Source organism: Herpailurus yagouaroundi, unplaced genomic scaffold (genome assembly GCF_014898765.1).
Source record: "Herpailurus yagouaroundi ecotype Mexico unplaced genomic scaffold, PumYag 141, whole genome shotgun sequence".
NCBI lineage: Eukaryota > Metazoa > Chordata > Mammalia > Carnivora > Felidae > Herpailurus > Herpailurus yagouaroundi.
In genome coordinates, this window is record NW_024412396.1 from 56,354,382 (window position 1) to 56,381,077 (window position 26,696).

General features: G+C 38.3%; 1 long non-coding RNA gene across 1 annotated transcript in view; it reads left to right on the plus strand.

Moving 5' to 3' along the window:
• Nucleotides 1–26,696, plus strand: part of LOC121032145 (uncharacterized) — a 714,077-nt gene that overhangs the window by 580,241 nt on the left and 107,140 nt on the right. The window contains exon 3 of the long non-coding RNA XR_005791103.1: nt 25,785–25,904. This is a non-coding gene — a long non-coding RNA (uncharacterized LOC121032145). The remainder of the gene's footprint in view (nt 1–25,784; nt 25,905–26,696) is intronic.

Here is a 26,696-nt window from a genome sequence, read left to right on the forward strand (position 1 = left end):
CTTAGAATTTAGCTAGCAAGTTGTCTTACAGCAAAAAATTTGGTGAGCATGGCTTATTCTAGCCGCCTGTGTTGGCAGAGTACTTACACTGCCAAAGGCATCTCAGTCTCTGCTAACTATTGATTTTAATGGATTTTGTTGGCCATTCCCAGTCCATCTGTCTGCAATAAAACAAAGATCTCTTCAGCCCCTGTAGGAATTTCAGAGCTATGAACACTCAGAAAATGCCACCAGGGAGATTATTTTACCTCCCTTTTTGGCAGAGATTAAAGTGTTCTTCTGGGATTGATTTGTGCTCTTCCAAGCTTTTGAGTAGCTACTTTTCTCACAACTGTTAAAAAAAAAAAATTCTTTTCCAATGAAATACTCACTCTTGTGAACCCAGAGATGCTGGGATAGCAATAATCAAAAATATGGGCTAATGATCATCTTTCTAAGGAGAAATGTTGTAATAGGACAGACAATATTCACCCTAAGAGACTCTGAGACAGCATCTTTGGGTATCTTCTTCACTTGTTCTGAGAAAGTGTCTCCCATTTTAATTCTGTATTTATTTAAGTATCTTCCAATAAGTATACAGTTTTTGTTTTCCTTCTATACATCATTTCACTGGGAGACCGACCAAAAGAGAACGGAGGGATGTTAACTCTGTAGATTCTTAGGCTAAAGTCACGTCTTCTTCGTTCCCTAACCAAGGTTATAATTCCATAATGTGTCTGCCATCAACTCCTGGAAGATACAGGAGATATTTCATTCTGAATTACCATGGAAACTTCCAAAAGTGTTTAGGCACATTGTCCCAGCTCAGAGACAGTGGCAGCCTGCATGTTTAGGAACAGGTGTAAATAGTTTCCAACTCTTCTACAGAGACTAAGACTCTAAAAACAACTCCAGGCTGTCTTTCACATCTTTAATCCTTTTCCCAACTCAGTGGGAGCAAAGTTGACTCATGGCTCCAGAGCTGCAAGCTCTCAGTTTCTGGAAAACTTGTGGATTTGAGCTTAAGGAAAACAAATGTCAAGATGCTGTAGCCACAATGATTTATATCTCTATTCATTACCGTTAATATTTTTCTTCCCTATCATAAATGCCTAGAAACTGCCACATGAAATCTAAGGAATGTTATTGCCCAGACAACAAAGGGAATAGAGCGACTTAATGTATTTTATCATTTTACAGGAGGCAAACTAAAGTGAGTAAGTACCATGCATCATAAAAAGAAACATATTTTTTAAAAGCCAAATAGAGAGCTAGTAATAAAAGTGAAGGCTTTCTTATTTCACTCAGTCCCCTGCAGAGAAAGAAGAGGGAGAGGCGTTGAAGCTGAGGGGCTTGGCACCCCAAGCCAGGGATCACGCACAGATGTCTGGGGACTGCATTTCAGCCTTCCCTCCCAAAGTCAAGAGGGATACATGCTTATATGGGATAGCTGAGATTCCTGAAGGTTTAGATGATTATGTCAACCCATCAGAGGATAAGGAAAGAGCTTCCTGGGACCAGACATCTTTACCAAAGGTCTGTTGCTCCTTTTGGCAGAGCCTGTACCCAGCCTGGTAATATTGCAGCTCATTTTACCAAAGCAGCCACTGTCTGTGACTGTTGCCATTGGAAACACTTCCACAGTCCAGACTGGGATTTTCTTGCTACTAATCAGTGAGGGAGTAATTAGGCATGCATAGTTAACTGACAGTGGCTGTAGAGAAGGCACTGGCTTCCTTCTAAAGGGAATTTCCAGTTACACTAACATTATGACACACACGAGATGCTCTGCGTTCCTTATGGAATGAAGCAAAGACTGTCACACTTATCTGATTTAGGACTGTGAACCTGGATTCCCATGGAGGTTTCAAAGGCACGAGGTCAGGACTCCTAGTTTGAAGTAATTCAGCACTTCTTTTTTTTCAGCTGTAGATTTCCCTAGGAATCCTCTTTAATATTAGGGCTTCCATGGGATTGTGCTCCTAAAAGAAAAAGGCATAGATGTTTCTTTCAATGCCCTGAATACAGAGCTTACCAGTCAGCTCATTATATTCTGCATATAACGTGATGGGAATATTTTTTTAGAAAAAAAAATTCCATAGTGGGCCACTGTTTTGTATTAATGATTTTCATGGGAAAATTGTCTGCTGATTATATGGTGAAATAAATTAGTGTGTGTTGTTGTGATCTACAACCTGCCGGGACATAAGGGAAAAGTAGACAGTTGAAAAAAGCTAAGCACAGGAAGCGTGCACAAAGTGGCAAGATGTGGAATGCCGTATCTGTAGTGAAGCCAAGGGAGTCCATGTGGGTTTCATATTGACAAGATTTTCTTTTACCTTTTCCTAAAGGAGTACAAAGAATGTATTTTTTACTAAAAATAAAAGATGGGACCAACTATTGAATGGGGTTATGCATATACTTGTGTGTCAGAGGGTGGCATTGAGAAATAAAGGGATGTATACGTGAACAAAAATTTTGCTAAGTCTTCTTCATTAGAAAAAAAATGATAAATTTTCGAGGGAAAAAATGGGATATTCTTTGAATAAATGAACTCGATTTCTAGCTTTAAAAATGTAGTTTCAGATTTGGCCAGCAGAAGGTACACTGCACCAAGGGCTGGGTTACAAACTAGCCTGGTACGGTGCGCCCGTAAATCAGTTTGCGTAGTATGTTGAATTATGTTCTTAATCATGCAAGGGTACTTTTGCTTGAAACTATTCTTTCTCATGTTTCTAGTAGTCTTATTTATGGGCATGTTGGAATGTGGCCAAAGCTTTTCCCTTAGGTAAAATGACAACATCTTAATTGGGAATGTTTGGTCTGTGGCATGAGTTGCCAGAGAGCGGTCCCATTGTTCTAATGCACAGACATCCATCATCAGCCTGCTCACAGCGCCTGTAGCCTAGTGGTGGAAGCACAGGGCTGAAAGACATCTGAATCATTTTTTGGATTCCAGCACTGTCTAGTGCTATAAAAAAAAGGCACGTCATACTCTCTTAGAGCTCAGCCATGTCATCGTTCAAGTGACTATCCCAAAGTTTTGTGAAAATTAAATCAATTTAAGTCAAAGGAATCACTTCGCCCTCAAAAAAGTCATGGAATTTAAAAAAAATGTCAGATAATGTTGATATTATTTTTTTCTTGGGAACAACATATTGTAATTCTTAGATGAGCAGAATGGATCCTGTATTACGATTGTAGCTATTAGTTTCTTAGCAATATAATAGAAAATCTCATTGTTTTGTAGGATAGGACAGGGCTGCAGTCTACTCATCTCAGAAGCTGCAGAGAATGCATATTATCTGCTCAAGAAGTATTTCTGAATGCAGTGCAAAGGAGAGGATTTCACAGCAAAATAAAAACAAGCCAAAAAGCTGAGTAGAAATCTGTCTTCTAAGAAAACTACAAAATACTCTTAAGAGGTACATTAGGGAGGAAAACTTTCCCTTTGAGTGTCTGGAGATGACATTGTGGCTTTAAAGAAAATGAACTGGAATCTAGGAAAAATCTCAGTACGTTATGTCACACATCCCAGGTATAAAGAAACTGATAATTATTTCTCATTTGTTACATATCTTCTAATCTAAAAATTTGGACTGTAAAGGAAACACAAAGTGTGTGTGTGTGTTTCATGTAGGATTGTGTGTTTGTATCGGAGGTGGGAAGAGTTCAGGGCAAATGTGAGAAAGTGCCGATCTGTGTCATATTTTAGTGACTTCAGAAATAAGGAACACTCCACCGTTCTGAAACAAGCTACACATCTTATGACAAAATATTTTGGTATTGTGAAGACTGGCAGTTGTCAAACTTGATTCAGAAGTATCTTAATCTTTAAGCCTGTCGCCTTTGTCAAATCCCTTACAAGTGCAAAGCAAGTGCTTTCAAGAAAGACCTTGGCAAATATGAAGACCTGCTCTGTTGCCACTAGGTAAGGATGTTGAATTCTGAAGGAGCTGCCAAATCATGCCCTCAATCACAATAAAAAATGATGCAAAGATCAAAAACATTAAGATGTGTTTTAGATTAAGAGACCCGACTCCTTATTAGTAGTGTTGTCAAATATGGTTCTACTTACTGGGATGGCAATAGCTAATGAAATGCAAGTGTTCTTTTGAACTGAAAACATTTGAAAGATTAAAAAGAAAGGTAAAAAGAAGGCTGACACTTATATTCTTCTCCAATTTCTGTTGCTCATTGTTTTCAAAAGTTAAATGACTGGTCACCCTTACCTTGCTCTGAGAATCTGTTTTTTTTTTTTTTCCTTTGATAATCTGTGTTCTTTATGTTTTAAAATATTTGTTATTTCGAAAGAGGCTAAGGCTTAAAAAAGTTGCACAGACAATACAGAGAGTTTCTGTGTATGGTTCACCCAGTTTTCCCTTATGATAACATCTTACATGAGTACAATATATTGTCAAAGCCAGGAAATTGACATTGGTACAATTATATTAACACAAATACAGACCTTGTTCAGATTTCACAAGTTTTTACATGCACTCTTTTTTCTCTCCCTCCTGGGATTTGAGTTACCTAAATCTCTAACTGGTTATCAATAATAAATACTATGTGATACAGAAACAAATCATTGACCAGCAGTGACATTTAAAATGAGCAATGCTAAACCATAAGTCCCATCTGTTTTCACTTACTTCACACAGTCCCTGTCTTTAGCCTACTTAATCATTCCAACAACCTTCCCTTTTCCAGACCTCCCTCCCAACGCCAGTATCCAGATAGCAACTGCCTAAAACAAGGGTTGACATTTTTGAGTGTTTTATCTTTGATAAACTCATGGGGGTCATTTCTATAAATTCTACAGATGCTTTCTGACATTAATACTGACAAATTAAAGAAATGAACACAATTTATAAATCAAAGGGCTTGCCAAGGATACTAGACATTTGTTTATTTCTACCTGGTGAACACCTGGGCTCAACTTGCTAAGGAACAATGAGCACCATTGTTTGGAATAGAAAAACCAGTCTGAAGGAGACTTATTGCTGAATAGATACCAATGTAGTGCTTTGGCACACTTGAAGATGACATATTGTAAGTGTGTCATATTTAAAAATTAGAGAGATCATGGCCATTTGTGACCATTAAATGCATCATATGTGTTCTTGCGGTTGAATTCAGTACCATTGCAATTTGATATTAATCATCTGAAGGATTAAAAAAGTTTATGCAAAGGAAAAACAGGCAGCAGCCTGTAGAGAGATGAGAAAATCATTATTATTATGCGCAAATGTAGCAGAAGTAGACTTAGTCGACTGAAATTATGTGAGCTAGACTAATAGTTTATTAAATGAGAGATGGTCATCTCATGGCCATTTCTCTAATTCTTCAGTGGGAAGGCATGAGACCAGGGCCATTTTTTATAAGCTATGAGCTGGGCAAATTAAAAGAGAAAAAGTGGGATGTCCATAAGACAAATACCTCAATGTGTTTTCAAACATCTGGAACCCTAAAGTACCTTTTTGGGAGACATAAAATCTTCTTTACTGCCTATGTATCCAACTAATAGAGGAAAATTAAAAGATTGTAATAAATCTCTCTACTTTTGCAACCCTGTCTCTAGATCCTCAAGTTCAGACCAGACTAGTTAATAGCATCTATTTTCACTTCATTCACTTTGCCATAAATGAAGGCAAATGCTGTTGGGCTCTGGTGAGTTTGAGTGGGTAATGACTGCTGGGGAGGGGAATGTGAAGTTAGTGGGCCCAAAGGTTAGATTTATGACTCTGGGACACTTAAGTTGTTTTGAAAGCATATACTGGCAGGAGCCTCCAAGTAACAAAAGAGAATGAATAGCTTTGTAGAGAGATTTTTGCCTATGTTAAAGATTTATTTATTTATTTTTATTTTGAATATTTTTTTATAAATAGTTTTCCTGATGACCTTACGTGAAAACATTCATGTCAATTCCAGGCATTAAGGACATTGAAGTAGAAGAATAATTGGGCATTTTAACATTGAAAGGAAATTTACAGAGCACTATTACACACCTGAGCCTCTCTGTCCTTTGTAGAAACTTTGGGGTCTACAAGTATAGATTAGGGCTTCCATTTCCTCGCATTTGCTATCACAGAAATTTATTGAAGTTTTATGGTATATAAGGTAGATCCTTATAGATATAAGGTAGTGAATTATTGGGATCAGGAGGTTGTGCATTTCATGCTATCCAATTCAGTTGTCAAATGGAAGGTTTTGTCAGATATCTGAAATCTGAAGATCAGCTACAGGGCAATCAGTATTTCTGGATAGACTATTTATGGCTATGATAACCTGTAGATTTGTGCCTGTTAAAATCAGTGAATTTAGGTTCCTTTTATGAGAATTCATTTATTATTTTTAATAATGGGTAATTAACATGATAGGTAGTATGTAATACAAAAAAAATTAGATGCCAACAATAAAGACAATCTTTTATATGCCAGAGTTTGCAGTGTGGTTTTAGATAGGTAAGGAAACACACAAATACCATTCAGAGTTCAGTAACAATAATGATACACAATGCCCTGGGAATATGTGGACAGGTTACAGAACCCCAGAAGGAGAGATCAGGATGCAGGGGCTTCCCAAGTCTCTAATATTTAATATTTACTGCATGCAGCGTGTAAAATGAAACCCACCCTTGAAACTTTGCTCATATTTATGTCTCTTCTCTGATCCCAGAGCAATTGCTGTCTGTCTTTCAAGGAGCATTTGCATTCTGTTCTCTTCATGTATATTATTCTGTCATCCCCATTACACGGGGAGCCCTTTGAAGGCAGAGGCCTGCTTCCCCAGGCCTCAACAGCTGTGAGCACAAATGAGGTCACACTAGCAACAAATTTCACAGTGGCCCTCCTGTGTAGTAGCTGAGAACTTGGTGTGTAACTCAGATTCTCAAATAGTGATTTCTGAGTGTCGTTGGAGATTTTCTGATAAAAGCTCAACATACAGTTCTCACATAATTCCCTACATTCTCACCCTCTGTCATTGGCACTCTACCCCCTGCTGCACCGGCTCCACAGCACTGCTCCACCACTTTTGGTACCTGCTTGACAGTGACACACAGGTGCCAAAGGTGCCATCTCTTAACATTGCCCACCCCACAGGGATGGATCGTCCTATCATGTCTCGCTTTGCTCCTTGAGCACCGAAGCCGCTCGCATTGTGGTCCTTATGTCTTTGAGTCTCAAGTGAAGCAGCTCCACCTCTTCAACTGCATCTACTGTCTTCATATGGCTGATCGTTGAGGAAAGGCCTGGAGACTTGCACCACACTTTCTTCTTTGCTCCCTATTTCCCCAAATCATAACCACCGCCGAATCTAGTAGCTTTCCTCCCTCCTGTAAATCAGTTCGTGCAAATTGACACCTGAGGGCCACTAGATGCCCTGCTTTATTAGGTACACTCCTTAACTCTGCCTGCGTGCCTGCTACATTAGCATCAGTGCTCATGATCGTCTGTATATAATCTACACTCAGTCAAGAGAAGTGTTTACTAATTGATTCATAACCACATCCGATATGAAATAGCACCACCTAATAACATGCAGTTGGAAAAAAAAAAAAGACTTTTTCTTGTACTTGGAAACCAAAGCAAATATATATGAGTAAATGGCATAAAGCAAAAAATGGAACCCACTGTGCTGCAAGACTAACAATATGGCAGTAATATGTGCCTGCCAAACTGCCATCTCCACAAATTAATCTTTCATTTCATCTCTGGATTTACTGTCACACTTCGGCTGGGAGTACAGTTATGACTGAATTGAGATTCTTTTATGTTCATTCTTCATGCTACAACATAATAAATATTTTTATTGCCAAAGTTTTCTTGATGCATATATTATTAGAAATCATAGAATTTGTCTCATAGTTGGCTATATGGGATCAAAAGAAGTAACATTCTTTAAAGTACAGAGTACCTGAAGGAGGTTCACAGAAAATCCATATGAATATATTAAATGTCATCAAACATGCACACACACGCAAACATACACAGTGGGTCAGTCTCTAGTGCTTTACAAATGACGTTGGCTCCATTGCCTGTTTTAGGTTCTTTCTCAAAGTGTCCCTAAAATACTTAATTCTTCTCCATTAAAAAGTTTTCATTGGTTATTGATACTGATTGAAATGAAAAACAGAGGGGTGCCTGGGTGCTTCAGTCAGGTAAGCGTCCAGCTTCAGCTCAGGTCATGATTTCATGGTTCGTGAGTTCGAGCCCCACATTGGGGTCTGTGCTGACAGTTCGGAGCCTGGAGCCTGCTTTGGATTCTGTGTCTCCCTCTCTCTCTGCCCCTTCCCCACTCAAGCGCTCTCTCTCTCTCTCTCTCTCTCTCTCTCTCTCAAAAATAAACATTGGAAAAAATTTTTTGAAAGAAATGAAAAGCAGAATATTGGCCTCCATTTACTGAAGGACTTGGCATTTGTACATGAGCATGTTGCATATAATGTCATGGTATAAGGATAAGGATAGTGCTTAATGCAAAATAATGTGTGAGAATCCTTGCACAATATCCATGCAAGCAGATTATTATTACTGGAGAGTGTGACAGATTAAATAACAATTTTTTTTTCCTTATGACACCGACAGTTAAAAGGGCACAAGAAACACATAAGAGTTCTCAAGGCCTAGTCTCAAAATTTAGCATTGATTTTGCCTCATCCCATGGCCCAACACAAGTTTAAGTAGCCAAGCCCAGAATCAAGTGAAAAGGAAATCTACTCTGCCCATGATGATACCTTGGCAAATGTGAAGAAGGGAAAAATGAAGAATTTAGACCAATATGTCAGATAGTCACATGATTTCATGTCATGTTTCTATTTCTGATCTGCTTTTCTGTTGAACAAACCTGAGTAGAAAACTCAGTGTTTTATTCAAAGTCATACTTAAAAACTAAGATAAAAGTACCTACAGTAATGTTTTCCTAGGTATATTATAAGGTCCACTGATGGGCTATATGGAAACTCTTGAAAAACTACAAACACACCCAGTCTCAAGTCCTTAGTTTTTTGTTTTTAAGTTTTTGTGTTGAAGTGTGACCATACTCTATATATTTTTAGTTTTAAATAACATTAAGAGAGGGGCGCCTGGGTGGCTCAGTCGGTTAAGCGTCCGACTTCAGCTCAGGTCACAATCTCGCGGTCTGTGAGTTCGAGCCCCGCGTCAGGCTCTGGGCTGATGGCTCAGAGCCTGGAGCCTGCTTCCGATTCTGTGTCTCCCTCTCTCTCTGACCCTCCCCCATTCATGCTCTGTCTCTGTCTAAAAAATAAATAAACTTTAAAAAAAAATAACATTAAGAGAGTATTGGTAAATCATCAAGTGGTTTACTAAAAGCAGGTCTTCCAAAACACTGGGCATGGTTCTGGTTCTGGTTACCTAGGGATTTAAATTCAACATTATAAAAAGTTTGACTGTCGTACCATATTACCTTTGTGAAGCTCTTAATACATGTTGCAAATGGAAAATTAGAATCCCCACAATTTGGGGCAAGGATGCCTTGGTATCAGAATTGTTTTGAACTGAAAATGGTTTTGAATTGCTGCTTTGCTTGCTTTTCAACCATAAAAAAAAACTGATTTATCTTAATCATAATTTATTTGCTGTGTGCTTACTGTTGCTAAACTTACTTGCGGCAATAGTATTTTAGACTTTTAAAAGATTCTATTCTAAGGTACAGAGATGTTGTGGGTCAAGTAATGATCACTTGTAATTTTGTTTTTATTGTAATTCTACATAGTTCACGTACATGGGCACCAAAAGATAAGTGCAAAATGGCAATTTTCATAATAGTGTAACTTTTAGAAGGTGGGAGTTGATTGATTAAATAGAGTGGTATAGACTTGTCTGTGTAGACTAATGGGGTGTGGTTTGAGAGCTATTCTTCTAGATCAAAGTACATGATTTGATTAGGGTTAAATCAGGGAAAGCTGTACATGAAGCCCAATATCTGAAATCGCCTTCAGTTCTCTTAAAAAAATGGCCCTAATTTGACTTCTCTCATCTCATGTACAATAGGCAGCATCCCTGATTATATATTTAATATTCCAGTAACTTGACAATGTGTAACATAGAGGGTGTTATTTATGCAATTCCTAAGTGAAAATTCAATCATTTGGTCAATTGTACAGTTGCTTCTAAACACACAGATGTAGTATAAGCGGTTGAGTTTTTCACTTTGAATCCAGATATTTTGGTACTAACTAGTTGTAGTTGTTACTATTCTGATTTTTTTTTTAAGTGCTAAGGTATGTGTACTAAGGAAATGACTTGTTTTCTTTCTTTTTATTTACCTCAAAGGTAGGAAAGTGGTGACAGGAAACCCACAAGGATTTAAAAGGATAAAGTGAGATTCATAAATTTTCTTGACATAGACAAAGAATAATGCTAACAGTGTATAATGGCTTGGGTATTTATTTACCTTTACATTTTATTACTAGATACTACATAGTATAATTTGAACTGACTTGGTAAAGAATTATTTTAAGGTTTCACCTTTAATTCATCTTTTAAAACTTCTCTGGACTCTTAAAGCTATATGCATAAGATTTGCTATGTTGAAATCTGAAGGCACTATCATGTAGTAGTCTAGGTGAATATTGAAAAAAAGCCCAGATTTTGGAGTCTAGTAGAAAAGTTTAAGAATTAAGTTTAAGAATTGTGTAATGTGGGAAAGTCACTTAGCTTTGGTAAAACTTGTTTTCTTACAAATGACATAGGAAAAAAAGCCTACTTTATAAGAAGGTTGCAAAGATTAATGGTGACATAGGAACAATGTTTTTTATTAAATTTGCTTAATAAATAGCTTAGAATTGATGAATATTATTTCCTTAAGTTAGGAAATGACTGGATGTTACATAGGAAGTCACCATTTCAGTTCCATTAAAAGAAGGATGAATGAGTTCTTGTATTAGAATGGCTATTCCACCATGGCTTTTAGATCTCAATCATATAATAGTCAGTCCAGAAAATGTCATGAAAATGATAGCTGGATTATACTAAAGAGAAAGAAAAAGATGATGGGAGAAGGGAATGAAGTCAGGTGTGTAAGCAATTATAGCCATGATTGGAGGGGGAAATTTTGAGGTTATCAATAGTAAAATCAATGGACTATAGTGAATATGCTCCTTTCATTCCCAGAAAAGCATAGTCTAATTCTCAGTCCTTTGGGGATGGTGGTTCATCAATACTGAAAATGTTAATTTTTTTCAAAAATGTGTTGAATTACTAGTAAAGAGAAGTTTACAACTGGAGGGAGTGTAAGCAAAAAGCTAACATGGGACTCTGTCCTTTTTGTGTGTGTGTATTTATTTTTGAGAGAGAGAAAGAGCATGAGCAGGGGAGGGGCAGAGAGAGAGGGGGAGACACAGAATCCGCAGCAGGCTCCAGGATCTGAGCTGTCAGCACAGAACCTGACTCCGGGCTCCAGCTCACAAACTGTGAGATCATGACCTGAGTCGAAGTTGGACACTTAGCCAACTGAGCTACCCAGGCTCCCCAGGACTCTGTTCTTTTTACAACAGAAGTATCTTAAAAATTCCTTTATGTGAAAAAAAAATATGAATGGATGTTAGTTTTCAACCTTTTTGTGTGTTCCAGGGTGGGAAAGTGCTATGTAGTGGCCAAGAGGGACAAGTTATGGTGGTTGTGTCAGTGGTTTTGAATTTTGTTTTCTGCAATTTTACAAATGCTAAAATTAAAAGTCAGTATAATTCCACTGTTATTTTAAAAGGGTGCTGGGATACTGTAGTCATGGATACCAGATCATTGTAATTGATGAAATGGATCTCAGTCAACTGACAGACTTATAATAACTTTAGTAATGAGTTAATGAAGTTAATCAGGTTTGGACACAACTTTTTTATTCTTAATACTATATTTCATTTTTAAAAAAAAATTTTAATGTTTTATTTTTGAGAGAGACAGACAGACAGAGCATTAATGGGGGAGGAGCAGAGAGAGAGGGAGACAGAATCTGAGCAGGTTCCAGGCTCTGAGTTGTTAGCAGAGAGCTCGATGTGAGGCTCGAACCCACAGACTGCGCGATCATGACCTGAGCCAAAGTCGGATGCGTAACCGACAGAGTCATTCAGGCACCCCAGTACATTTCTAAGTATACACACACACACACACACACACACACACACACACACACACACAGAGATATATGCATATATACAAATGGCATATAAAAATATGTACAAATGGACATTTATGAAACATATATATTTATAATATATGTTTGCTTTCCTTTAATGTTTATTTTTTCAGCTAATACATCCAGCAAAATGTGACTTTACTCTGCATTCCTACAGTATGATTCTTGTTTAACTTGTCTGTTGCTGTGTGACAACATACTCCAAAACATACTGATTTAAGCAACAACCCTTTTATTAGTTCATGATTTTCAGTCTAAGCCAGGCTCCTACTTTGTCTTAGAGTGGGTCCCCCACGTAGATGTGTTTTTCAGGTCAGCTTAAGGCAGGGGTTAGCATCTTTCTTTCCAGCTAGTCTTCGGGACTTTCTTTCTCTGTGTAAATTCTCCATTTGGTTCTTTACATGGTCTTTCCATCAAGATAGCATGTCTTCTTACATGGAGGGTCAGGGTCAGGGTTCCCAAGGGAACAAAAAACAAGGCAGCTGTGAGTGAGATCTTCTTAAAGCCTAAGCTAGGAAATAGCCAGCATCACTTATAACACATTCTGTTGCTTAAAACAAGTCACAGGACCAGCCTCTATTCAAGAGGGAGGGCATTACATGGGAGTGTGCTTACTGGGATCATAAAAATTGAGAGGCATGATTCACTGGAATCTAGTAACCTGGGTTCCCTGGATACCCTACTGATTCACATTCCTCCACATGTAAAATACATTTACCCCTTGCCCTGGACCTTCAGACTTCTCATCCCATCAGTGCTTCAAGTCAAGCCTGAGGTCCAGGATCTCATCATCTAAATTATGAAGGTAATAATGCTTCTTGGGTAAAATTCCATTGCTTTCAGGAAATATTTGAATTAAAAAGATATGTTTTCTTTTCCACATCCACGGAACATTTGATGGTAAGACAAGGAAACAACAAATGCGATAGATGCTCCCACACAAATGTTTGTGTGAGAGTGGGGTGTGGCCAGTTGGAGACAAAGCACTGGGTAATTAATGTACAGTAATCTTGAAATCCAGCCAAGCATTTAGCACCATCCTCAGCCTCTACTCTGGGGTGGGGGATGTAAATTGGTTGGGACTGATCTCTGTTCCATGTCACCTTATGTTGGTTCTTCCTGTTGCTTGATTTTGTAATCTGGACGTTTTGACTTTTAAGGATTAACTTTCCATAAGAAAAGTTCGATGTTTGCATCTGGGCAGTTTTCTCAAGTCTGCTTTCTCACATTAGAAGTTTTGAAATTCAGAGGCTCATTTGCATTTTGTGCTGTCTCTATCCCTTTTAGACCAAATTTATTAATTCCGTTAAAAATGTTGAGGATGTTTTAAAATTTAGATTCCATCCACTCCATTAGACAAAACCCGTGCCCACAGATCTCTCCAAGATAGGCCCAACTTCACATGGATATAGAGTCAGGAAGTCATGAAACAGTATACTCAGCATCTCCAGAAGCTCTTTCTTCTAGTGGACAATGTCTACAAGGCATGTCTGTAAAATCATTTAGAGCCCCTTTTTCTGTCTGAGAGGATCTGAGAAGCTCTCTGCCTTTTGAAATCTTTAGAAAGAGACTTACAGCCAGGTCTTGACTTGATTTTACTCTTAAGTTCACATTTGATTTTTGCCTTGGATTTGATGTTTGCCTTCAGGCCATTTCCATTTTGAGAAACTTTTGCTAAATGCACAACTATGAATACAAAGTTTTTATTTTCCAACCCAGCACATTCTGATTGAAAATGTTCCGTGTAGATTCTGTTTGAAAATGAAAAGAAGTCCCTTCTTTAATACATCAGTCTCTGTAACCTCTCATGCAGAGCAAAAGAAGCCTGTAAGCACTTGCAGCATTGTCCATGGCAATCTCTTTAGCAAAATTCTTAAGCTTATAGGAACATTTGCTAATTATTATAGGTGACAGTTTCTCTCATTATCCTGCCAGTAAATCATTCAGATCCCTTTCTTCAGTCTCAAGCAAGGTTTCCTTATTGCTTCCCCAGTCTCCTATAGTACTCTCCTTTGAGTGAGTCCTTTGGTGGTCTTCTTACTGGCTGCTCCCAAAGTCAGTGCCTCAGTTTCAGGATTTGTTTTGGCAGTCCCCACCTACCCCCCGCCCCATGCCGCCCTCACTGGTTGCTAGGTTGGTCATATTTTACTTTAATTATATATGGGTACATATCAAACCACTCCCAAGGCAGTGGATTAAAGTAACATTCTTTTTTTTTTTTTTCAACGTTTATTTATTTTATTTTTGGGACAGAGAGAGACAGAGCATGAACGGGGGAGGGGCAGAGAGAGAGGGAGACACAGAATCGGAAACAGGCTCCAGGCTCTGAGCCATCAGCCCAGAGCCTGATGCGGGGCTCGAACTCACGGACCGCAAGATCGTGACCTGGCTGAAGCCGGACGCTTAACCGACTGCGCCACCCAGGCGCCCCTAAAGTAACATTCTTTTTACTCATAGTTTTCAGTCTGGCTGAGCCCAGCTAGGCAGTTCTTACTGTGTTTTTGTCAGCAGGCATTTGTGTAGCTGCATTTAGCTGTAGGGTTTCCTGGGGTCTGGCCTTAGCTGTAACACTAGGATGGCTGAGACTGTCTCCCTCTCCATCTCCCCTCCCCTTGTTTCTCCTCCCTCCCCACACCCCTTTCTCTCTGGGTGGTGTGCAGTTTCAGGAATTCTGTTTCTCTGTTTGTTCTCTTCTGGGAGGGTAGGCATAGTTCATACATGGAAACTCAGTGACTCAGCACCAAAGAGCACCAAAATGGAAACTTCCAGACATTATTTCAGTTTAGTACTGGAACTGGCACAGCATTACTTCTGCTACCTTATCCATACTTAAACAAGTCCCAGGACCAGTCCATATTTAGGAGGAATGTGAATCCCATGAGGCAAGCTTCACTGTGGTCCACCCATGTAAAAGAAGTCATATGTGTAAAGCAAAAACATTTTTCCCCCTGTAAGTTGAAGTCATTCTTCTAAAATCTTTTCGCTAGGTTTGATGTGTTCTTAGCCAGTGAGAAATCTGCTGTTTGATGGTTTCCAGTTATCCTATCAGGAAACTTGAGGTGTTTAGGCCACCCATAGACCAACTAGAGAAGAGTCCTCTGAGTTGCCTCTTAATTGTCAACAGATCCATTAGAGTCTAATTTACATGACCATGAAAGCTCCTTGGAGGTGATGGTGCATAATAACCAAGGGCAAGAAAGATTAACTATCCTTTAAAGATTTAGATAGTCTGAGAATAACAACTGCTCTAACATCTTTCTAAATAAATATTGGTTATTTCACATGTGTGCACACACAGGCTTGTGCGCGCGCCTGCGCACGTGTGTGTGTGTGTGTGTGTGTGTGTGTGTGTGTGTGTGAGGGGGGCGTAGAAGGTAGTTGATATTGTTTGGAAGATACAGGAGCAGAGCAGAAATGGAAAGAGAAAGAGGGATACAAGAAGCCAATAGTTATAAGAACTTGAAAACATGATCCTTGAACAACTATATAGATGTACTTGTTTAGAGACATAAAGCACTTGTGTAGTTTTCTTTTAAGTAATATTGTATTCAGTTTTAAGGATGATGGTTGATGGAAATGATAGAAACAATTTGAAAATATCAACTTTTTCTTCCAAATGATCTGACCTGTAGCCTACTTTTGTAAATAAACTTTTATTAAAATACACCCACACTCATTCATTTTCATATTTTCTATGGCTGCTATCATGCTAAAATGCCAGAGGTTAGTAGTTTCAGTACAACCATACGGCCCACAGAGCTGAAAATACTTATGATCTGGCCCTTTACAGAAAAGTTTCACTCATTACTAATCTAGGGAAAGTCCTGAAAAAGCAAAAAAGGTTACCTGTGAAAACGTCACTTATTGATCCGTCTTTATATAGCTCAAATGACTAAGATGCAGCTCCATTTCTATAGGGTCTTGTTATCCAAATAGATGGTAGATAATACGCCAATGCAGGAAACCATAACTCTTTGGCATTTGGACACTTAGTCTTTAATTCACTGAAACAAACAGAAAAAGATTTTCGTAAATATTGTCGCCGATGGAATGTCCCATTTCATAATTTCATTTAGAAATCTGAAAAGGAGATTATATTTTAGGGGCATGTTTTTAAAAGAAATAATATTCAATTCCATTGGCATATAGTAAATAGAATTAATTGAAAATCTGGTTCAAAACCAAATTCGTTCATTTTCTACCTTTAAACTGATAACTCACTTCCCATTTATTAATTATCTAAAATATCCAAAACACATATGAAAATATCATAGACATCAGAATAAGTACAAGAATAATTTTCATCATTTTGCCAGATTAAAAAAAAATTACTAATGTTTTCAAAATCTCCAATATAAAAATAACAGCCAACAATTAAGTCATTGCATTTTGAGCAGAATCATCAACACAGGCAAAATTTCATAAATAAATTACCATTATTTAGCATTTGGGAAATAGACTTATATCAATCAAAGTGAGTATCTCTCATTTTGGGAAAACTTTCTTTTTTTTAATGTTTATTTTTGAGAGAGCATGCACACAAGCAGCGAAAGGGCAGAGAGAGAGAGAGAGAGAGAGAGGGAGAGAGGAGAGACAGAGAGGAGAGAGAGAGAGAGAGAGAGAGAGAGAGAGAGAGAGAGAGAGAGGAATAGAAGATCCCAAGCAGGCTCTATGCTGTCAGTACAGAGCCTGATGTGGGGCTCAAGTTTGAGAACTGCAAGACCATGACCTGAGCCAAAATTGGATGCTTCACCAACTGAGCCACCCAGTCTTCCCTGGGAAAACTTTTTGCAAAAAATTCTAGAGGCACCTTGGTGGCTCAGCCAGTTGAGTGGAGGACTTTGACTCAGGTCATGATCTCAAGGTTCATGAGTTTGGGCCCCACTCAGAGCCTGGAGCCTGCTTCAGAATCTTTGTCTCCCTCTTTCTGCCCCTTCCCCACTCACACTGTCTTTTTCTCTCAAAATAAATAAACATTAAAATTTTTTAAAAAAATCTAAAGTAGTAGCAATTAACCCTTCCTGAGAAATTGCACTGTGATAAGCATTGTGCAAGAAGGGTATATTACTTTCACAGATGAGATTTATGGATCATAAACAATTAGACAAAAATCATAAATACAATGGCTGTGCTATTTGTTTTGCTGTCTCTGAGATTATGTGAAGGAAGGAATGAAGATAAATTTTCACAAAGGGTTATATCTATGTTGTGAGGAATTTATAGCACTTGTATTAGAATGTAGATTCCTAGAGGGAAAGAGCCTCAGTGTGTTTATTTTGCTTTCTTACAGCTTTCTTTACACATCCAGCAAAGAAGATAGTTGGTGTTTGCAGAAGTGAAAAAGTACCTTTGGTTTTATTTCAAGTATTACTGCACAACTTTTCAAGAATTCATATAAGCAATGAGGCATATATTCAAAACATTTATTTTTTTATTCCAGAGATATGAAGATGTCCTTCCAAAGACATGTTCAGTTATTAACCTATTGGATTTTATAGGCATTGTGTAAGAATCATAGTTCAAATGTCTTGCTCCCTGATCCTCATTAACTTGGGTGAGAATTTATACCTGAGGTGACTGTCAGCTCTCTTGCATTTCTGCTTAATTATCTGTGCTAACTTCAGGTTTGTAACACTTCTTTATAATTTTCCTTTCATATCTTGAGTCACAAACTATATAAGAGCTGAAGACTGGTCAGTATATTAACTGGAATAAAGTCTGACAATTCCTAAGCCAAATCCAGGGAGCTGTCTATATCCTTATACTTTCTCATCCCACACTCCAGAAGGCTTCTCTTACAACTTGGTGTAAAAGACATTGATGGATGTAAATTCTGACTACTTGGGGAACCTATTTCCAAATCCCAAGCCTGCATCTAGCTCTGCACTTTGCAGTCAACTTTATCACATTTCTTTGTCAAAATCCATAATCCCTTATCTTAATCCTTTGGTTGTACTTCCCACTAAGTAAAATTCCTGTCTTTGTATGGAGCAGGTGATTGAGTCTATGGCAGAGACTGCTAAGTGTTCACCAAAACTATTTACTTTTTTGGGCACACAGCTAGATTACATTTCCCAGAATCCCTGTGGATAGGGGTGGTCCTATATAGAGTTTCAACTAATAAAAGTAAGTGGAAGGAGAGTATGCCAGTTCCCAGGTCTGGCTCATAAAATCACCTCCCTGGGTTATTGCTCTTTTTTCTTCAGATGCTAGTCGGCAGCACCTTGGGAGACTTAGGAAGGTATATGGTAAGGATAGCAGAGTTTCTGTCAGCTTGGGACACTGAAGGACTGCAACCGCATGGCACAGGAAAACTGTGCTCCTGCATGGATTCAACATAAGTGAGGAATAAACTTCTGTGTGTTAAATATGGCATTCTGTTATTTGGAGGTTAGAATAAAGCATTAATGTATTCTGTCTTAAAATCGATTTTTTCCAAATGAAGATGTTTTTTCTTTTAATACCAACTTAGGAAGATACTAATTGGTAAGCACTAATTGTTAAATCAATCAAAGGTACACATGAATAAGTAACGTATCCTATCCTTATTGTTGTTGCTTCCCAATCTGGCTTATTATTGACCTATATAAATACAAAATTTGCAGATATAAATAGTATTTAGTATTTCTAACTTGATAATATTTTTTAATTTTTAATTTTAGGGAGAGCATGGGCGAGGAAGAGTAGTAGAAAGGGAGAGAGAGAGAATCTTAGGCAGGCTCCATGCTCAGCATGGACTCAATCCCACGACCCTGGAATCATGAGCTAAGCTGAAATCAAGAGTCAGACGCTCAACTGACTGGGCCACCCAGCCGCCCCTAACTTGATAAAATAGTTTTCTAATTCAAAGACAAATGTATATGAGTAAGTATATGTCATATAGAGAGTATGTATATAAATGGCAAATGCATTATTCTTTTAACTACTACATTGACCTGCTATGCCAGGCACCGTGCACAATCCTGGAGATACAACAGAATGCCACCAAGAAAAGTTATGTGTTTGTGGGCCTCACATTCTAGTGGTGGAGAAGACAATTATTTTAATATATCAAAGACGTATTTATTTATTATTATTAACTATTCAAGTACTTATTTGTTTTAATATCTTTATATAGTTATATTCTTAGATTTTGTTCATCATACTTGATATAACTTAGGGCAGCCTGCAACAAATATTATTCTTTTTAATTTTTTTAATGTTTATTTACCTTTGAGAGAGACAGAGATAGAGCAGGAGTGGGGGAGGGACAGAGAGAGAGGGAGACACAGAATCCAAAGCAGGTTCTAAGCGCTGAGCTGTCAGCACAGAGCCTGACATGGGGCTCGAACCCATGAACCACAAGATCATGACCTGAATGAAAGTTGGACACTTAACTGACTGATCCACCCAGGCGCCTCACAAATATTCTTTAATAATGCATAATATATCTGCAGTTGATAACATTTACAGTTTAACAGTCATTTTATTTATTTATTTATTTATTTATTTATTTATTTATTTATTTTTAATATAATTTATTGTCAAGTTGGCTAACATACAGTGTATACAACGTGCTCTTGGTTTTGGGGGTAGATTCCCGTGATTCATCACATTTACAAACTGAGTGCTCATCCCAACAAGTGCCCTCCTCAGTGTCCATCACCAATTTTCCCTTCTCCCTGTCTCCCCCATCAACCCTCAGTTTGTTCTCTGTATTTAAGAGTCTCCTATGGTTTGCTTCCCTCCCTCTCTGTAACTAGTTTTTTCCCCTTCCCTTCCTCCATGGTCTTCTGATAAGTTACTCAAGTTCCACCTATGAGTGAAAACATGATATCTGTCTTTCTTTGACTTCACTTCACTTAGCATAATACCCTCCAGTTCCATCCACGTTGCTGCAAATGGCAGGATTTCATTTTCTCATTGCCAGGTGGTATTCCATTGCATATATAAACCACATCTTCTTTATCCATTCATCAATTGTTGGAAATTTAGGCTTTTTCTGTAATTGGGCTATTGTTGAAAGCACTGCTACAAACATTGGGGTACATGTGCCCCTATGAATCAGCACTACTCTATCCTTCGGATAAATTCCTAGTGGTGCTATTGCTGGGTTGTAGGGTAGTTCCATTTTAATTTTTTGAGGAACCTCCGCACTGTTTTCCAGAACAGCTGTACCAGTTTACATTCCCACCAACAGTGTAAGAGGGTTCCCGTGTCTCCACATCCTCACAAATATCTTTTGTTTCCTGAGTTGTTAATTTTAGCCACTCTGACTGGTGTGAGGTGGTATCTCATTGTGGTTTTGATTTATATTTCCCTGATGATGAGTGATGTTGAGCATCGTTTCATGTGTCTGTTGGCCATCTAGATGTCTTCTTTGGAAAAGTGTCTATTCATGTCTTCTGCCCATTTCTTCACTGGATTGTTTGTTTTTTGGGTGTTGAGTTTGAGAAGTTCTTCAGAGATTTTGGATACTAACCCTTTATCCGATATGTCATTTGCAAATATCTTTTCCCATTCTGTCTGTTGCCTTTTAATTTTGTTGATTGTTTCCTTTGCAGCACAGAAGCTTTTTATCTTGATGAGGTCCCAATAGTTCATTTTTGCTTTCAATTTCCTTGCCTTTGGAGATGTGTCAAGCAAGAAATTGCTGTGGCTGAGGTCCATTCTTGTAAGTGGAGTGTTAAAGTCATCTGCAATTACCGTATTCTTACCAATAAGATTGCTTATGTTTGTGATTAATTGTTTTATATATTTGGGTGCTTTGAATTCGGTGCATAAACATTTATAATTATTAGCCCTTCTTGAGAGATGGACCCTGTAATTATGATATAATGCCCTTCTTCATCTTTTGTTACAACCTTTAGTTTAAAATCTAGTTTGATATAAGTATGGCCACTCTAGTGTTTGACTTCCAGTAGCATGATAGATGGTTCTCCATCCCCTCACTTTCAATCTGAAGGTGTCCTCAGGTCTAAAATGGGTCTCTTGGCATATAGATGGATCTTGTTTCGTTATCCATTCTGATATCCTGTGTCTTTTGATTGGGGCATTTAGTCCATTTACATTCAGTGTTATTATTGAAAGATAGGATTTAGTGTCAATTGTGCTATCTGTAGGTTTCATGCTTGTGGTAATATCTCTGGTCCTTTGTAGTCTTTGCCACATTTCACTTACAGAGGCCCCCCTTAGGATCTCTTGCAGGACTGATTTAGTGGTTTTGATCTCCTTCAGCTTTTGATTGTCTGGGAAAACCTTTATCTCTCCTTCTATTCTGAATGACAGCCTTGCTGGATAAAGGATTCTTGGCTGCCGGTTTTTCCTATTCAGCACATGAATATTTCCTGCCACTCCCTTCTGGACTGCCAAGTTTCAGTGGATAGGTCTGCTCTACCCTTATGTGTCTCTCCTTGTGGGTTAAGGCCCGTTTGTTCCTAGCTGCTTTCAGAATGCTCTGTATTTTGCCAGTTTCACTATGATATGTTGTGGAGAAGATAAATTCCTGTTATGTCTGAAGGGAGTTCTCTGTGCCTCCTGGATTTGAATGTCAGCTTCTGTCCCCAGATTGGCGAAGTTCTCAGCTATGATTTGTTCAAGTAAACCTTCTGCCCTTTTCTCTTTCTCTCTTCTTCTGGAATTCCTATGATACAGATATTATTACGTTTCATTGAATCATTTAGTTCTCTAATTCTCCCCTCATGGTCTAGAATTTTTTATCCCTCTTTTCTCAGCTTCATCTTTTGCCATAATTTTATCTTTTATTTCACTTATTCTCCCTTCTGCCTCTTCAGTCCTCACTATCACTGCATTTAGTTTCTCTTGCACCTCATTTCTTAATTCGTCATGACTATTTTTTAGTTTCTTGATGTCTGCAGCAAGATTCTCTGCTGTCTTCTATGCTTTTTTTCAAGCCTAGTGATTAATCTTATGACTATTACTCTAAATTCTTTATCAGATATTTTGTGTATATCTGTTTGAGCAATTCTTTAGCTGTCATTTCTTCCTGGAATTTCTTTTGAAGAGAATTCTTTTGTTTTGTCATTTTGGCTAGTTTTCTGTCCTTTATGTGTTTTAAAACTTGTTATGTGTCCTACACCTGCGAGCACTGTTATATTACAGAGGGGTCATACACTGTCCAGGGCCTGGCCCTTCAGGAGGTGTTTTTTTTTTCAGGCGTGTTACCTACTCTCTGTTGTTGTGACTCTGGTTGCTTTATCTCCCTACTTGTAGTGATCGTTTGGACCCTCCACCAGATGTGTTTTGATTTTTTCTTTGAAGTAACCCTAGAAAAAGAAATTTAAAAAAGGGGGGTGGTGTTGGTGGAAGAGGCCTTATCCCATACAAAGAGAGAAATGACAGGGGTGGGGAAAAAGAAAATAAAAGAAAACTGACCAGGCAAAGAAACTATACGGCCTAATGCAGAGAGAGAGAGAGAGAGAGAGAGAGAGAGAGAGAGAGAGAGAGAAATGAAGGAGATATACAACACGTGTAGAGAGAATAGACTAAATATGTCTGCTTAAATAAACCAACAACCAGAACAACCAGACTAGAGAAGGGAAGAAATAAGAAGAAAAAAAAATGTAATAATTGTCCAAGAACTAAATCAGAAAATTCAAAATCTCTGGTTTCCTTGGAACTGGTGGCTGCGCTGGTCTGGAGGAAGTGCTGTCTGCTTGGGCGTGTCAATCTTGCTCCAGTAGATACACAGTTACCGCCAGGGAAGGGGCGTGGTTTGGTGTAGGCAGGTCCCCCCTCCACCGCGGCCTCTTGTCTGTTCCCTGAAACCCCACCTTGTTGGTGACGGGGAGAAAAATGGCAACACCCCAGTCTCCCCTCCCCAGACCGGGTGTCCCAAACCACTCTGTTACAGGCTGTCCTGGCGGTGCTGTGCGGGTGTGAGAAGGCCGTCCCTCCCCCGCACCCCCGCCTGGGCTCCACAGGCTCCCGTACCTCCCTAGCGCTCGTCTGGGATCCAAACACTGATGTCTAAAGGGATCCCACTCCTCCCTCCTTGGTTCTGGGGACGTGCCACTCCTCCCCACTGAAAAAGGGTGTCGGGCTGATGGAAGCAGGCAGGGTCCTTTGTCCTTGGAACGGCTATATAGCTTCTTCCCACAGCACTCAAGGGAGGAGACTGCTTTCTCCCACTGTGGGCTGTGCCTCTGAACTAGTTACCGAGCCTGGGGTAACTCCCCTCCTCCCCAGGTGCCTGAACAGAGCAGCCTGCCCCAGTCCAGAGATAGCAGTTAGAGATTGGATCTTTCTCCGTTTTCTCCGATTCCCAGCCTGTAGTTTTTCTCTTCTCCAAATACAATCCTACACTTCCACAGCCTCTCTTTCTCTTCCTTTTGCTTCTCCACGGAAGGGGATCCCTCCCCTCCATGCCTACGCTGCCCATTTTATCTCTCCCAGTTCACAATTGCACCTAAGGCCTGCCAGGTTGTCCCAGTGGGCCCCTGGAGATGCCTCTGTCACTCTGTAGCCTGGACTTTTGGAATTCCAAGTCCTTTGGCCTCAACACTGCTGTGTTTGAGGGACGAGGGAACTTTGGGTCCCCCTACTTCTCCATGTTGGATCAGCTCCAGGTTTGAATTCTTAAAAGAGAGCATGCAGCCTGCATGCCTGCCAGAGCCGAAGACATTCAATAATTTTAAAAACCACATTTATTTACTTCCTATAAACTAGTGTTGCAGGGTCCCTGGGTGGCTCAGTTGGTTAAGTGTCTGTCTTTGGCTCAGGTGATGATTGCATGGTTCGCACGTTTGAGCCCCACATTGGGCTCTGTGCTGACAACTCAGAACCTGGAGCCTGCCTCAGATTCTGTGTCTCCCTCTCTCTCTGTCCCTACTGTCGTCATGCTGTCTCTCTCTGTCTCTCAAAAATAAGTAAATGTTAAAAAAAAAAAAAAAAGAAAAAAGTGGAAAAAAAAAAAGAAACGTGTTGAGAATATATGGTAGTTGTACCTTCGTGTATCATTCTACTAATTTTGTTGAAGTAAATAATTTTCACAGATAAATTTTAAATAAAATCCTCTTTTATGGCTACGGAAATGTATCTATATAGTGTTTCAGTAGGTAGAGAAGGAATTGAATAGTTCCCTGTACCTGCCAGTCTTTTCACATAACAGACATTTGTGATTTCTTTCAGAGATAATATATTCTAAATAAACATCATTTTAAAATCTGTTCCTGTCTTTTCTCTTCACAGTGAAATAATAGGCTACAAACCCCAACATAAACTCTGTTCTCCTCTGTGAAGGTTTTCTTAATGACCTTTCTCTGAATTTCCAGGCAGGTATTATCTACTGTTCTCACTGTTTAGCCATCACTATTTGTTTTCAATTATTCCAACTTCCAATTATGACAACAATAATTGGACTTCTTGTGTTGCTCGATTTTTGTCCAAGAAGCAAATTTTTAACCTTAAGTATTTGGCAGTAATTGAGTACAGATAAGTGCTTCATATCTTCAAATATACTAATGGACAAAATAAAGATTAATTGGTTAATTAAAATAATTTTAAAGGTACTTAGATATCTTGCCAAGGACATACTTTAGGAATACTAATATGAAATTATCAGTGCTTCCAAAAAAAGTACAATAAAACAGTTTAATATAGTAGGAGATACTTCAAGGCATTATCACCATGACAAGTTAGTTCTTAAGCAAAGAAAAGCTAAAGAAGTCAACAGAATAAATTTTCACTAAGATGATGCGATTTCCCAGTCTTCCTTAGTGGAATTCACAGTAAGCCACCCCACTTGTTATTCTTGCTACTGTGGGTTTTTCTTAAATTGATTAGAGCCAATAGGCACATTTCATCATGTCTTAGAGAACATAATGCTATAACATTCTGACTTAAAGAGGAAGCATTTTTTAGGAACGTGCACATAGATTTTAAAAAGGCTTCTAGTTCTTCATTTTACTACCCATCTGCAGATCTTTGTTTATCACACAAATGTACCTATTCTCTTCTTTCATATAAATGCAAGTACTAATTAGTGCTCTGAGATATGTTAGCATCGTGCAATCTCAGTTCTAACTTTTCACCCATCCACACAACCAACTTAGTAAGAAAATCTAGATAGCTGGTTGCCTTATGTGTCTTATATTTTCTCCCAAAAAGAATCATGCTTTATCAGGTTATTTTAAAAATATATTTTGAAATATTCTGTGTAAGAACATATGTGCATAGTTTAAAAAATAAAACATAAATAAAACTAGTGTCCTTTACGTACCTCACCTCAACATTCCCCCTTTCCTTACTTTCAAGATAACTACCCTCCTGAATTTAGGATTGATCATTTCCATGGATTTCTTTATATTTGTATTAAGTAAGCATCTTTCTTCAACACTGTAGGGTTTGCATGCGCTTGAACTTTATATATACATATATCAGTCATGTCCTTTTTCAACTTGCCCTTCTTTCCTCAATATTATGTTTGTAAGACTAATGCCTGCCAATATGTGTAACAAAAACTACCAAGCTGCTAATTTTTTAAATCTGTTTTTTTGGGGGAAAGCGTCATACAGCTAGACTCTATTTCCTAGCCTTTATAGATAAGTGTGGCCATATGATAGAGGTCTATGTAATGAAACATGACTGGAAGGGATGGGATATTTCTGGTCCAAGTATTTTAACTAACACTGACATCTTTGCATTTCTGTTCGCAGGATGAAGATGATGACAAGGTCCTAGAGGATGGGAAACTACGAGGTGGAAAAGCCTAGTCCCCAAAGTGCCACTTGGAGAAAAGCTAACAGCTGATGAAGAATACCTGCTTTATATATTTTGTAAGTAAAGAAATAATTATCTATAGTTTTTGAGCTATTATACACAGCAGTTGGTGTTCCAGCTAATAGTACTTATAGCTTTAGCTCTTTCATTATATTACCTTTTCTCAAATAAAAATATACCAAATTTATTTATTCATTCTTCTGTTAGTGCTAGTTTCCCTAGTTTTTCGTTTTTGGGAATAATATTGCGGTAATAATTTCATACACATCTCCTTGGACACAGGGACAGGATTTGTACTGGACTGCGTGTGTGTGTGTGTGTGTGTGTGTGTGTGTGTGTGTGTATGGAATATTGGTTGAAGTTAAACTCTACTACATCTTCCAATTTGCTGGATTTTTGTCAAAGTGATCTCCATAGTGCTTTGACATCTTAAATACCACTGGCTGTTTTTCACATTCTGGGAATATTTTTGACTCTGAAAAACCTGAGATTCTCTTTTGAAGTAGAGAGCTAAATTTTTTTTATCTTATTATCACTAATTCTTCATTGGTTGTACAATGGGGTTGAGAGGAAATAACAGTGATTGCTAAATTATTATCTACCAGTCATTTATCATTTTGATATCACCTAATTCATCAACTCTGGAAGATAATCAGGATATCAGAAAAGATTTATCTTAAAAAAAAAAAAAAGGAAAGCAGTTCAAGATGGTAAGTCAAAGATTATATATGGAATGATGAACAAAGCAAATCATACACATATGGGTATACATCTTTACTCTAGAAAATAATGATAGTATATAATTTATATAAATAAAAAACACAACATAGAACCATCATCTCAATCAG